Genomic DNA, 15,657 nt, shown 5'->3' with positions numbered 1-15,657 from the left:
AATCTTACAAAGATATGTTTAAACAGAGTCAAGTATGGCAAATGTTTATAAGTTTTACTTACTTAGCTGTTACCTCACATGCATTATCATATAATTGTTATGTGTCTTTTTGAAATGGAAAATGTTTTGTTTAAAATAGTATTTGTATGAAGTTTGGATGCAGTATATTACCATATCAATTATACTAATATTAATTAAAAGTTCAATATAACACAATGAAGGTCACATATGATAAATGATTCTATAATTACATCCTGTGTTATCTATTCTCTGATATATGTTATATGCATTATATTCGTGATGTCATCGATTTTTTACCATTCTATGATAAAAAAACATATGCCCATATTTTTTTAATGACTACATAACAAAGGCCCGTAATAACTGTCGCCAGATGTCTCGCGGCATCATGCCGTTGCGAATGTATGCCATTAGAAAAAAACCGTAGTATATCCGTTATTGTCAGCTGAGCCGATGCCGCGTGGCCTGTGGCGCTAAAATAACATGCCATGTGACGTCATAAAGTAGGCGTGTCGACGAGCCCGCGCGGCGTGGCGGTCATCTCGACAGCTAGGGATGAGTTATAGCAAATAACGGAAGATAATCGAATTCGAAGTAAATTCAAATTTGGAATTTATGCATGTGTAAGAGGTAAAGTAAGGCAAATTCGTCCCACATACGTAACCTAAGCCAGCGTATTACCCAAATAACAGCTAGAATTTTTTATTTTACATGAGATTTTGTGGATAAGGAAAATTATATAAATGGTACGCTACATAATCTCACGTTTCATACGATAAGTATATTTTTATCATTTGTTTTTTATTATAAAGTGATATGTCTAGATCTCGCCTGATACATACGAAATTAGTCTTTACAGACTCATTTGATAGATAGAGATGAGTTATTGGAATAATAAATTCGATAATCGAATGTTTACGACTTGGATTTTCAATTTGATTTATAATCTTGACGTAATGACTCATTTGAGATTTTTATACCGATCGTGATATTACGTGGTCCAATCACGATGAAAGTGGCTTGTGGATCTATTATAGCATTATTTGATAACTATTTCGTTATCAATTAATCGATTGTGTTCGAATAATTATAGTATCGTTTGACAAACAACATGTAAGTAGGTAACATGATCGGTCTCTGTCAACCTTCGTACTGTGCGGAATGTTTGAATAGTTTCGGCTGCCGACAGTTTTAGCTTCCTGTTGCCGAGGACGCGAATAGACAATGCGCCGTAAATAAAAATATGTGGACCGTGGAGTGTAGTTTATGTTATTTAAATTATACTTTAGTTGTTTTAAATTATTAATTAACAATTAACTTATACTTGAGACATTTAACTGTATCTTATGCTCAACAACAATGGCGAAAATTGAATTTTTCCGAAGAGGAACCTGACACAACATATTATAGATATTAATGTGCATGTATGCGGTCTGCTAATCGCTCTGATGATAAGTAGATTCTACAGAAATTCTACATAAAGGGAAGTCGTCAGTGTTAAATAGACCCTTCGCTATTGTTCGAGACACTGCTGGCGTTATATATTGTTAAATAACATTATTGTAATCTATACTATGATATAAAGCTTGTTTGAGTAAACGCGCTAATCTCAGGGAACTACTGGTTCAAAAGCCCATTTATCGAGGAGGCTATAAGCTATATAACACCAAGCTATGACTAATAGAAGCAGAGCATCAAAGAAAAATGTTGTAAAAAGTAATGAAGTTAATTCGCCCTTTATCTAACCTCATTGTTTTGACATAAAGGTTACCCGAATCATAATGATTGTAATCGTTTGAAAATCGATAATTTGTTCGCTTGAAGGCTTTCGTTTAACTAAAAGCCAAGGTCACTACACAATCGGTCCAAATGCGAGATGAAGTAGCTTAGTTACTAGTTTATGTTTTGTTGTGTTTTTTTTTTACTTTTTGTGGGCAGCCTTGGGGCCAAACTGCTCTTGTTTTGTACAATATATAATAATATCAGCGCTGTATTATATATCGTCCCAGTGTTGGGCGCGGGCCTCCCCTACTACTGGCTACACATTACGTGAGTAAAACCGTGTTGTTTTCGACTAATCGAGGCGAAATGTTATTTAGTAATAGCAAAAAGTTCGTATCACTAAACATACGTAAGATCAGAATCCAAAACGACGTGATGACTGTCCAAGTGGACATCATTAGAAGCGATTGCTATTCTAAATTTGTGAATGCTATGACGATAATGTCTTTTGGTAGACAACGTGGCGTAATATTTGCGATTACATACAATGTGGGTTGCTTCAAGCAGATTGTAAAAGGTAAAGTAAGAAGGAAATGTTTGCGATCTATTTAGAATTTCGTTGCTTTGTCATTGGTTTGCAATATCGGAACACGTAACAATTTGTGACTCAGTGAACAAAATGCTGCTTTTAAAATATTAAGGTTCACAAAAGGATTTGAGAGATTTGTTTGTTAAACATTTTATGAACAAGCCTTCGTATGCGTAGGTGGGTCATCTGAAGAATTATAATAAAGTAAAATCTTTAACAATATTTGATCGTTCGTTTTTTCCCAAAAGGCAGTAATTTCTATATTGCTAAGTTATTAGATATAACATAAAAGCTACAGACAATTTTTTACCAACGTTTCACAAGACCGTAAAATCGATATTAGAAATCATACTTTGAATAATCGATACGTTTAATGTACTTTCAATATTTTTATAATAATCGCCAGCGTAAAATCGATATTACTATGGTAATATAATAGTTTAGCCTTTTTGCTTTACTCGTAAGTTTTTTGTCGGTTTATCGTCGAGAGTAAATAGAAATCGAAAGTATGACTAACTCTGACATCATTCAACTTACTGTAATTTGTGTGGGAGTGCTACTAAAATAATTTAGGTAATGTAGGTAGGTTAGCTAGGTTAGGGCTTTTATCGTCCTCACCGGTGTGGATCGCGACGTGTTCCTCCCTTTTATCTTTTTTAAGATTATTTCTTCTTTCCTGCCAGCCCGAGTTGGCTTCTTTATTTACATCTTAGACTTTAATTTATTTTATGTCCAATAAAAATTGTCTTTAGTTTATATAAGCTAATTTAATTAAGTAATGATTAAATATTCTCATGTACCTTGACTTATCATAAGTGCAACTATGTTCGCCTACGTGATGAATAATGCATTTTATTTTATTTCAATGTAGGCTATACAACAGTGTCGAAGGGTCCATATAAACCTGCTGGCTTCTCTTTCATAAATGACGTAAAATCTAATTATCATCAGATAGATTTGCAGATCGTATTTATGCATATTAGTACGTATATGTTTGTAGGGTTCCCGTTCAGAAAATTTTAGCTTTCGCCACGGCTCTGCAATGTTTAAATAAAGCTTATAGTATAATGGTTATAAATACCAAAAAAAAAAATAGAAAATGTCGGGATGTTTGTTAGAAGTAAACGTGGAGACAGCTAAACGGATTTGGATGATATTTGGCACGAGGGTAGATCATGTGCTGGTTCAACACATAGGATACTCTTTATTCCAGACATTCGCTCCCGTGAGAAATACTTAATGGATTTTCACACTCTTTTTTTAAATACATAGCTCCAGTGTTGTTTTACGGAATTTTGTAGTGGGAAAGGTGTTGCAATACCTAGTACATATAGTTTTATAATGATGATAAATTGATGTTTATGGTCATTTTTGATCACTTATCGTCAAGGTATCGATTTGTTTGCTCCTTTGACTTTCTGTACAAAACAAATCTAGTTCAGAGGCTGAACTTTACCTATCAGACGAGCGTCACGGTTTCGTCTTTACCTAAATAAAAAAGTATATCGTTAACCAGTAAGGATCAGTACACGCTTTATTATACACTCCACCGTTCACACGTATATAAGAGTTCGTTACTCTAAATATCTATATGTTAATTAACATCAGTAATGAATAAGCTGTTCCACTTACGTTCTTCAAACAATGTCGGAATTTAATTAGTCCGCCCCGAACGTTTACCCCACGTTTGGCTGATAAATGACGCGGCCTTTGCCTTGTCTGTAGAATTTAAAACAATTTTAACTCTACTATCAGTTGAAAACATACTGGCTGGTTGTTATACCGTTCTGTCAATATTTTTTAAAAATAAATCTGATAACGTTGTTTTATATTTGCATAAGAGTATAATATTGTCGTAGTAATCGATATAGCAGTAAGTCAGAAAAGGCGGTTTTGTTCTATTACATGGTTATATAGATTATCTTATCGTTCTTACTGCTGTTAATCAAACAAGAAAATGCATTTTTTATAATTGTCTATTTCTGCCGCCAAGCAGCATTGTGTACTTACTGTTGTGTTCCGGTTTGAAAGACATTGTGGCCATTGTAATTACTGAACATAATGAGACTTAAGGCGATACCTCAAGGTCCATTTTCATACATTTTGTTTCGGCTTTAATCTGGGTAACTAAACAAGTATTGGCAAGTAAAGAATTTAAATTCACGTCTAGTTAGTGATTAGTTCTCGCAGTTGAAGAAAAACGTAAAATAATTAATAATCATGGATATTTCGGCCTTTAAAATTTAATATGACGAAATTTTAAAGGCAGAAATATCCATGATTATTAATTATTTTACGTTTTTCTTCAACTGCGAGAACTAAGCACTAACTAGACGTGAATTTAAATTCTTTACTTGCCAATACTTGTTTAGTTACCCAGATTAAAGCCGAAACAAAATGTATGAAAATGGACCTTGAGGTATCGCCTTAACATCTCATGTCTCAGGATGGCGAGCGCAGCGGAATACCAAACAATACTTTGTAATTCAAGTTGTTGGATGGTGTTTCAACTGTTTATGGGCAGTCGTATCGCTTACTATCAGGCGAACGGCAAGCTCGTCTCGTCATTCAAAGCAATAAAAAAAATAATAAGTTACGTAGATGTATGAAACGTATATAGAAAGAAAGTTCGGTGAACTTGCATTCCAAATCAGTAACTAAAAGCTTGGCCGCTTTTGTCTTACTGCCCTTACGATTACCACGGCAGACTATTATCAGCTTAGTTACATTATCTTACTCCTGGATTCATGCCTAAGTACTAATGTTATGTATTAGGCCCTGTAATATACCACGATAGCCGGCTGGTGGCAAAATATAGGCTGTCAGATTAGAAAAAAATGTTTTTGTAATTCATATGAAGAATTTTTGGGCATGATTACTCACTTTGTTACTTTTCACCGATATATATTATTTATTTTTATTTGGAAAACATTTTTTACGTTTTTTTATTATGTGTATTAAAATATAAAGGCATATAGATATATGACTGCCTCGGTGGCGTAGTTGTATTGCACGTCCGGTACAATAGCGCTCTGAGGTCCTGGGTTCGAATCCCGGGTCGGGCAAAGTGATATTTGGGTTTTTCTGCTCAGTATCAGCCCGGAGTCTGGAATTTGTGCCCGATATGGCGATAGGCTCGCCCCCTATCACATCATGGGACGGAACATAGTTGGCGAAAAGTGGGTGCCCTAGTTGCGCCTCTGCATACCCCTTCGGGGATAAAATGCGTGATGTTATGTATGTATTATGTATATAGATATATTAACGTATAAAAATACCCCCTAATGCCGAAGCTCAAGGCCAAACCACCGGTGGTTAGGTAATCAATATAACGAATCTCCTCTCAAGCAATGAAATATTAATGATGAAATATACATACATTGTTTTAAAATCTTTGAGACGTGTATTCGGTTCGAAAACCGGCGATCTTCGTTCTTGACAGTATGTTTCCGCTGCTTCAGCCGTCATATCAGGCTAGGCCTCAATTCTGAAATTGAGTTATCTTCCATTAACCATTGATAAAGTTAAAATTTTATCAGCACAATAAATATTATCTGGATGTCCTTTAACAGGTTATGGAATTAACGCAAGCGTACATAATAAGTACATGGAATTCAGAAGTAGCATATGTGTCCTTAGAAGTATACATGCATTGTGAATTTGATGAAACTTAATATATCAAGTTGGAGAGTGAACGCGCTAATCTCAGGCACCACTGAAATCACTCATTAGCAATAAAGCGTTTTATCCCGCGAATAAAAAAGGTACCACTAGAGCGATTTTGTTTTTTTTTTTTTCACTAATAGGAAGCTACATTACTCCTGAATGCTATGGGCTGCTTTTTATACAGAAAAAGCTTTTTAAAATATTTTAGAATAACTGACTTATAAATCTGGCAATGCATAAGCTCTTAAGCCATTAGTAAAACTTATCTCATTACTGTATCAGTCTTGAAACGTTTATCATATTGTTTAACCATTAACCTATTACTTAACGGGAGTAGACAGGCGCCTCCGATGCGATAATGAATAGCTATTACTGTTTGTCTGTTATTGTTTTTATAAATGCGCGACAGTGCATTGCAACGTCACAGCCGATTTCGCAATGTTATCTAAACGAACAGGTGTGCTGTGTACAGTGCGATCAACTTATCTCTAATATTATCGGGTGCAAATAATGTGACGTTGCTTTCCGCATTCACAAATCGATGAAGTTATCTTGTGGCATGACCAAACATAATTTCTCATGTTTGGATGACAGATATCGCTTGTTCTCTACTAGCCTCTGCTATAAAATTGCACTAATTAACATAATCTATATAATATATAAAAATGAATCCATGTTTCCCTTGGTCACGCCATCACGTGTGAACGCCGATTTTTGTTGTGTTTGTTATTGTCAGGTGAAGGTTCTTATGAAAGAAAAAATTAAAAAAAATCCGCGGAAAATTAGAAAATTTAAGAAAACTTAACGACAATATTAATTTTACATAACAGTCAGTGGTTTGAAATAACTGCCAGCGAACGACAGAATGGGCGCGTGCATACATAGTTAATACAGGACAACGTCTGTCGGGTTTGCTTGTAATTTTATATTTATCATCGATATAAATTGTAAAACTAAAGCAATTAAACATAATGATTAGAAAACATGTTTCATAAAAAAGTTAATACTTGATACTTACATGACGTCTGTTTTGTACTAATTATTGAGAAGAACTATTCAAAGAGTAATTATGTTATATTGTTTTATCGCGTTGACATTAATGGTTTCTGTCTATAAATGAAAAGTCAGTGGTACTGAACCAAGTCATATTATTACATCAACTTACTAACTTTACCATCGATATATTATATGTACTACGTACTACACTTGGCGTTCCAAACATTGACTGTGTTCAACTGATTTGAACTGCAATCCATTCAAACTGACTTTATTATTGTCAATTTTGACAGCTTGTGGTTGTATACGGAGTGGCGCTCATGATATAAGAAGTCGAGTCTAAGTGTAAACTTAGATTTGGATAAGAAATATTAGTCAAATAAATAAATAATTGTTGTTCAAGTGAATAAATAGGTTATAACAGTGACGTTTTGATTGCCATTTTAGTTCAGATTTTGAACAAATAGTTTATATGGACGTTCGTGTTTATAGAATATATGTCAAGAACTTAACTAACTAACCTAACTATGATGTCTACTAATTCGCAACGCACTGCGAGATTTTTGTCTTCGTCAATATTAACAGCTGACTTGAAGCTGGGGGTATCGCTTTCGTTTTCAGAGATTAAAGGACTATTTAAAGCGGTAGAGGAACTAATTTCAGGACTAAAAACTTTGATCGTGCCTGTAAAGTGTTTATTTTTGCAATGACATAATATGTTTATGCTAATCGTGACAATGCGCAGTTAGCCACGACTTATGGTGACAATTCAATGCCATCAGTCATTTGATGTATGATTATACATCATATTTATTCCAGTATTTACGTTGATATTAATCTTATTATGGCCGAGACTTCTAATATAGGACAAATAGACCCCACTCATTTCACAGCATAACTAATACACCAGTACACATGACACTATATTGTAATATGTCACATGTCATAACCGTTGTTATTTTGGCAATGTTACTGCCGAGGTTGCGTTTACGTCGCCGTGAATGATAACCGTTATATCGTTAATAATAGCAGATAATTCTGGAACGGGTGCTCGGCCAAATGACGCGTACTCGTATTGTTGTTACAGTTAGGTAACGTTTTGTAAGGAGTTATTTATAGCTGTTAGTTAAATTATTTTAGTAATGTTTTGTGGTAATTTTGATTCGACCTACGGGCAGATTTCTTCTAGTTTATTAGATGTTTTTGGTGTTAATTCAGAGGTATTCGTAAATTTATGCGTACAGTATATAAATTCTGTTTTTTTTTTACTTTAAGGTGGTAGCTCAAGGTCCATTTTCATACATTTTGTTTCGGCTTTAATCTGGGTAACTAAACAAGTATTGGCAAGTAAAGAATTTAAATTCACGTCTAGTTAGTGATTAGTTCTCGCAGTTGAAAGAAAAATGTAAAAATAATTAATAATCATGGATATTTCTGCCTTTAAAATTTCGTCATATTAAATTTTAAAGGCCGAAATATCCATGATTAAAGCCGAAACAAAATGTATGAAAATGGACCTTGAGCTACCACCTTAAATGTTTTCGTTGGCGATGTTAATGTATTGTAATATTTAGAAACAGGTTTACTTAGGATAAGAATTAGTTCAATTTTATTTTTTATTTAGAATATTACAATCCTACGTTACTTGTGCGTGTCCCCAACTTAGATGCAAACCTTTTAACATAAAGTTTGCACAAATAATTCAACAATTACGTTTCGCAAGTTGTCGCCAGTATGACAAAATTTTATTGTGTAATATGGCCTCATTGGTCCAATTGTAACTTGCGTAGGTTGTTAAACTAATACGTATTGAATTCGATCCTCAAAGAGAAGCTCGGTACTACGTTAAACCTTACCAGAAAAAACTTGGTCACAAAACAACTAGCATTTTTTAAATCTTTACAGTGTTAGCTTGTATTTTTCATGCAGGCCGAAGAACGTAATGGCACGAGACTACGTTTCAACACGATAGCCAGAATTATGCCGGCTTGTATTACTGAATTTCAGACAGCTGAGCTCACAATGGTACTATTGAGTTTACTACGGCCAGTTGACATTGACCTTTCATGCGAAAGCGACCCAACTATAGCTAATTCTAACATTGACGTATCATGTGCAAGTAATGATGTATTCAAACCAGTGCGAACAAAAAATACAACCATTAATTGTCTTGTACGCGTAGTTTATGCAATTGTCCCAATTGTGACAATTTCGAGTGTTCAGAGTGCGCGTTTTTATGACATACTAGCTTTTTCTCGCGGCTTATATACATCCATCCTCATAACCTTTCTCATTTTTTAATATTAACAGGATTCTCCTACCTACCTCTATATTGTATCATTGATTTCGTCGCCAAATCCTATACAGGTGTTATAAAAATTTCGCCTTCATATTTCGATAATAGTTATGCCATATCAGTCGGAACACGCCCATCCCACACAGATCTCTCCCGATCCCGGAACACGTGATCCAGTTCTGGACCGGTGCTGGCAGCATCCAGTTTTGAAAGTGGCCGACGCCCCGGCCGATATGCCGTTGTCCCTTTCCGCACATTGTAAAAGGTATTGCTTGTGGGTTGTCGCAATCGGCCGTTCAACTGTCTAGTCTGGTGCGTTACCTGTGGAAGTTTGCGTGATGTTTCGAGTTGTGTTCGAGTTTCGATCGAGTTGGGGTCATGATGAGGTTTAAACCTATAGTGGAAACTTGATGAATCTAATTGTAGTAAGGCGTTCTTATAATGGAAAATTCGTATATTTGAACGTATGAAGCATAACTTTTTTTTATTCATGATGTGAAATGTTATAAATAATTTTTGCTGCCGCATACGCCCGCGTTAAAGACCATTCCCGGAATCAAGAGTATGTATGTATGAAGGTAACGTAGCTTTCTATTAGTAAAAGAATTTTCAAAATCAGTTAAGTAGTTTTTGTGTTACATACAAAGCTTCATCTTCTTGCAGGTCACGGTTGAAAATCCGGATAATCGAACCTCCACGGCAAATCCGTAATTTTTCTAACACCAAACTAGAGGTCTATATAATTAAGGTTATTTACCTCAAATTTTATAGCAACCCTCGTCTCGACAGGACAAATCCGGTGTAAACCGGCACGGATGGTAACCGCACTCTATTTAGAATGAAATGGAGTTGCTAAGTTAGCAATTGTCATTGACAGTGAAGATAACCTATGTTGAAATATATTGTAATTATGTAAAAAAATGATCACGTTTAACAAGTAATGTCAGCAACAAAACTAGCTGAATAAATTTGAAACTTTAAAATTCTTCCACTCATTAACTTTAATCAAAAAGTTATTTTATCTGTATCGAAAAAAAGAAAAAAAATTGCAGTTTCTTATAGTGAAAAAAAAACTATCGTTGATAATAACACAAAAGTTAAAGGGCGATTTGAAATTTTTATTTGTTCAGATATTTTTGTTGCTGACTGTACAAACATTATCTCTCGTGTTATTACATAGTTTTCGGTGAAGCGTCCCGGTGACCGCTGTATGGTTCAGGTTATTATAATGTAAGTCCATTATCATTGTTAATTATAATGTAATTAGTATATTCATACATAGTATCACGCCTCTATCTCATAAAGGTAGTCAGAGACTATGGATTTCCACTTTGCACGATTCTGTCGTACTTCTCTCGCTTTCTCCATCTTCATATTTTTTTTCATTTAAAGTAGTGTTTTTTGTTATTATTGAACTAGAAGTATGTACGTTCGTGTATCCAGTATATAAATCACATTGGAGACAAAAGATAGCGTGATTTTTTTTTTTGTCTCCATCATGTACTATGGAGACAAAAAAAAATCACGCTTATTACAATTATTAGGCTGAATTTCTCGGTATCGTAAATCCAAAATGCAATAGGTTTATAGTTTGTTAGGCACCGAGGTGTCTAACATTAGTGCGCTGGATTGCGTGAAAATAGAAACCAGTGATTAGATTTAAAAATCAAAGCTTTATTGAATCAGCCAAGTTTACAAAGTAAAACTCGAATAACGCGGCGGCGTTCACACTATCTTGAATTCTTGACTATCTTGAATTCTTGACTATCTTGAATTCTTGACTATCTTGAATTCTTGACTATCTTGAATTCTTCACTATCTTGAATTCTTGAGTTTTCCTTTTCCTTTTCTGAACTTGTTGTCTTGTCGGCGATCTCGAACTAACTGCGCTGGTCGGGGTGAATCCGCTCATTTATATCGAGCTCTTGAGTCCCGCACCTCGGAGTCGGAGCGCTGCATGCGTGGGCGCGGCTCGGCCAATCAGAGCGCGCGGGCGGCGCCTTCACGTAGGCGGCGTGTGTGAGCGAGACGGAAGATGTTTCTCTCTCGCTCCGTGTGTGTGTGGTCGAGACGGAAGATGTTGCCCTCTCTCTTCTTGTGTGTGTGGTCGAGACGGAAGACATTTCCCTCTCTCTTGTTTTCTTCGCCTGCGTATATCGGTCACCCTGCATTTTTAATTTTTGCTGAATGTTTTTTAATCATCCTGCACATAGTTTATGAAGCAAAATAATATACCAATATTATTTATTTATACCTCTTTCCTTATATTATTTTGTCTTGGTAAATACAAGTAGTTCTTAGAGCACTACCGCTCGGTTTCAAGTCTGAGATGCTACTCCCATTTCCAATCAATATAATATAGATTACAAGGTGGGAGTCGTTTTAACTTTTTCATTTGATGCACTGTTGTTAACCAAGCAGTTTGCAAGCAGCGTAGGGCAAGGTAGCTAAAATGATAGCATGGCGTTGTAGGTCTTTTATCAAAATTTGCTCATTTCTATTTATTAACTTAAGGATAGGTTGCATAAACCACGTGAACACAATGACGAAATCCAAATTTAATGAATCAATAGACCTGGGGCCTTATTCTCTATCCCGCACGTTATTTTGACAGTGCGTAACAAGCACGTAACACAACGCATCATGTTTAGGACTATAGAAATTAGACTTACAGAATACCATTCCATGCACATTTCTCAAAGATAACATGACACAGCCGCGTTACGCGTTTACACTATCATACAGAATAAGGGCCCTGGTACGTTTATAATAATCAGACAGACGTATAGTTGCAAACGACGAGCTAAGACTTACGCGTGGGTAGGACGCTACCCACGCCGCACTGAATATGGGAACTGTGGCAAATATTGTGGGTAGTTGTTTGCAAAACGCGTTGTGGACTCGGGGGTTGGCTAGTAGGATATATTTTATATTCGCTCGGATAGCGACCACCGTACACTAGGTGTTAAAACCCGCCATAGTGAACCATGTAAGTGTGTTAATTTGAGGTTTCTGTATTTAGTTGTTGGCCTATGGATAAACATTTGGGTATAACACAGTGCAATTGTCCTCCCTTAATTAGAAGCGAAGTAAATACATAATATAATATGAGGTATAGAGAGCTAGGCATAGGTAGTTGTACCAATCTACATCTTGCATCTGGTGTATCTTTCTAGAACTATTTGAGTCTTGTAGCCTATTCGTTTTATCCTGGAAGTCCAAACCCTCAAAACATGAGAAATTAAGTTGTCTCAACCGGGGCATGTCTACAGGAACATATTACTGTTTTAAGTATTGTCTACAGGAAACTATAGAAGCATATGCCTTTAATAGTTCAAAATCTTTACGCGAATCCGGTTCGAAGGACCAATTTTTCTAAGTCCCCCCTTAAAATAAAAATATATTTAATCATATAAAACTGTCGCTTAATAGTGTCAACATAAGATGCGTAACAAATCACATTAATCATACAACTTAAAACATATAATGAATGAGTAACGAACAATACATGCATGCCAAGACGTCTGTTACTCAATAAGCTTGTAATGGGTGCACGTAACTCGGCGATCGTCATTCAAATCGTTTGTAAATATTGGTACAAATTGGGCACACAGGCCCATTACCGTCGGTTTACTGTACACACAGTAAACGGCATTTGGCACGCGAGATTTGGCGTTTGGAACGCTGAAACATTTGAGCCTTAAATGATACGAGAAAGTAATATAATTTTTGCTAATACGCTGTATGTAATACCGTATTTAATATAAGGAAAATTCGTGATGACGTAAAGTTTTGTTATCTTGTGCATAAAAAGTTAGAAATTACTTAAGATAATTTTGTCGTAAACAAATTAGGAACAATATTTCTGTAATTAGCGTATTTATCGATATCTCGACCTTCTCCGAGGGACATTAAGAGGTTAATTGTCAGATGTATTGATGATTATGCGTAAATGTTTAAAACGGAGCGTGTCGGCCGCGTCTTTTGGACGCTGCGTTTAAATAAACGCACGCATAGATGATATTCGATCTCTGAAGTACAGTAATTAATGTTATTATTATAGATCAGTTATTGTGTAACTAAGACTGTTATTAAGGCATTGTGTAACCTTCGAGTATGATTTGATTGATGGGTGTGTTCCGCGTAATGGATATGAAGGGTCCGATACTCGTTATGAAAGTTTTTTAATAATTTCCAAAGCAATTATCTACAACATTTTGTTTAGGAAATTAAATTGATCTCTTTCTATTTTTATATTGCTTTGAATGGCGAGACGAGCTTTCCGTTCGCTTGATGGTAAGCGATACGACCGCCCATAGACAGTAGAAACACCATCCAACACCTTATTACAAAGTGTTGTTTGGCATTCCACTGCGCTCGCCATTCTGATACGTGAGGTGTTAAGTCTTATTATAACCAGTAGTTACACTTGCTACAATTTTCTTCAAACCGGAACACAACAGTGACTATACACTGCTGCTTGGCGACAGAAATAGACATTGCGGTGGTACCTACCCAGGCGGACTCTCACATATGAGAGACCTACCACCGGTTACTACCTATTTACCCGACTACGGCGAAGCAGCGAAGGGTTATGTTTTAACACCCTATGTATGAATCCATTTTGTGTTCCTCTCTACCGTCTCTGCTGCTTTTACTGAACCAATTTTGACGAATGAGGCATCGATCGTGTTTATCGTGCGATCGTGTTTGTTATACGTTATATATTTTTCCAGAATTTTTATTTATTATAATTAGAATGTTCTGTGTTCACACTAATTATGAAACTAAGATGAATGCAGGCAATGTGACTTAGTAGAAGCTTTTAAATAAGCTATTACGCCAAATACAGAGATACATAATAGTAAACGTTTTTTAACTACGAAATATTTTTTTAAGAAGCGGACCGTTTATTCCTTAACCAAGTATGGCTTCCTGCGTAATGCAAATTTTTATTAATCACATTTCAGTTCCTAGTTTCTACATAAACCAGCACTGTCGGGTTCCCACACGTCGCACCGTAACAGGACACCGGTACAATCTCACGGTAGTCAATGGTCATCTTCATCCATCACGCTGTCATCACCTGTACCTGTTCGATTAATCTTCGAATACGTTAGAAAATGAAATTAAATCGAATTCACATGGTAACCCCGCGGAATCCGATTAGCAGCCTTCATTCGAGCCCGCCTGGTGTCCGATAGAGGGAAAGTGATAAATTTAACATTGTTCAAACTAACGCAAGTTTTTGCCATTGCTACATAGTTGCATTCCGTGCGAGTTTGAAAGGGAAACTCATCTTATGCCATTTGTGTAAGTTGCAAATTTGCATGGCAACTTTGCTTAGCAAATAGATTTTCATGGTTTTCAGTATGATGACCTTTTGGTAGTGTGATGGAATTTGTTAGTAAAGTGGTTGTTCAGTGGGTTTTTATTGAGAATATTAGGGTAATTTTGGAACAGTGTATTTTGTGAAGAATTTGATTTGATATAAACTGCTTCAGAATTACAATACCTTAAGGTTATAGCTTAAGGTCCATTTTTCATATATTAAATAAATTTAATACGACGAAATTTTAAAGGCCGAAATATCCATGCATATTAATTATTTTTACGTTTTTCTTTCAATTGCGAGAACTAATCACTAACTAGACGTGAATTTAAATTCTTTACTTGTCAATACTTGTTTAGTTACCCAGATTAAAGGTCAAACAAAATGTATGAAAAATGGACCTTAAGCTATAACCTTAACGTCAATTTTATTTATTCGATTTAAAGGTAGTTGGGTCTTATACCTACGGTAGTTGATCGCACCTGCTAACAAAATTCTTTAATAATTCCGTTTCATGTTTTTTGATGGTTTGATCCCCGCAATTTTTTTTGTTTTTCCTTTTTTTACACGGTACGTCAACCTAACTTCTTTGGCCCTGATGGTAGGCAGAGTGGGGTCCAGGTGGTTGACGAGAGTCGATCATCTCTCATTAGTCGACACAATTATGCCGTCCAGTTTAGAATCAGAAATACACAGATTGTTGGCTATTTTTTGGATATAGAGATAGAATGGGTAATAAAATAATAAGGATCATGATCGGTACACAGGTTATAAATTGTACAATTAAGTATATGCAGTATATAATATATATATATATGTACGTATTTAAGTTGAAGTTGATTTTATAGACCCCAGTCTTAATACTTAACGACGTTCAATTAACATCGCGTACACTTGGCAAGTTAATGTATATTATTAGTTATAATCGTAAAGTTTTACAGTATTTTCACTACTCTAGTGGAACAATCACGTTTTAATGAGCCATTTAATACTATAGAGATGTTGTTATTTATTTTAAGAAATCGATTATCGGAT

At 35.5% G+C, this 15,657-nt stretch overlaps 1 protein-coding gene across 1 annotated transcript in view; it reads left to right on the top strand.

Annotated features, from left to right (window-relative positions):
- The window catches only part of LOC115445965 (SUN domain-containing ossification factor), a 102,844-nt gene that overhangs the window by 1,463 nt on the left and 85,724 nt on the right, over positions 1-15,657 (top strand). The window lies entirely within an intron of this gene.

The sequence above is a fragment of the Manduca sexta genome, chromosome 23 (genome assembly GCF_014839805.1).
Source record: "Manduca sexta isolate Smith_Timp_Sample1 chromosome 23, JHU_Msex_v1.0, whole genome shotgun sequence".
NCBI classification, from domain to species: domain Eukaryota; kingdom Metazoa; phylum Arthropoda; class Insecta; order Lepidoptera; family Sphingidae; genus Manduca; species Manduca sexta.
This window is presented reverse-complemented; position numbering and strand designations above follow the sequence as displayed.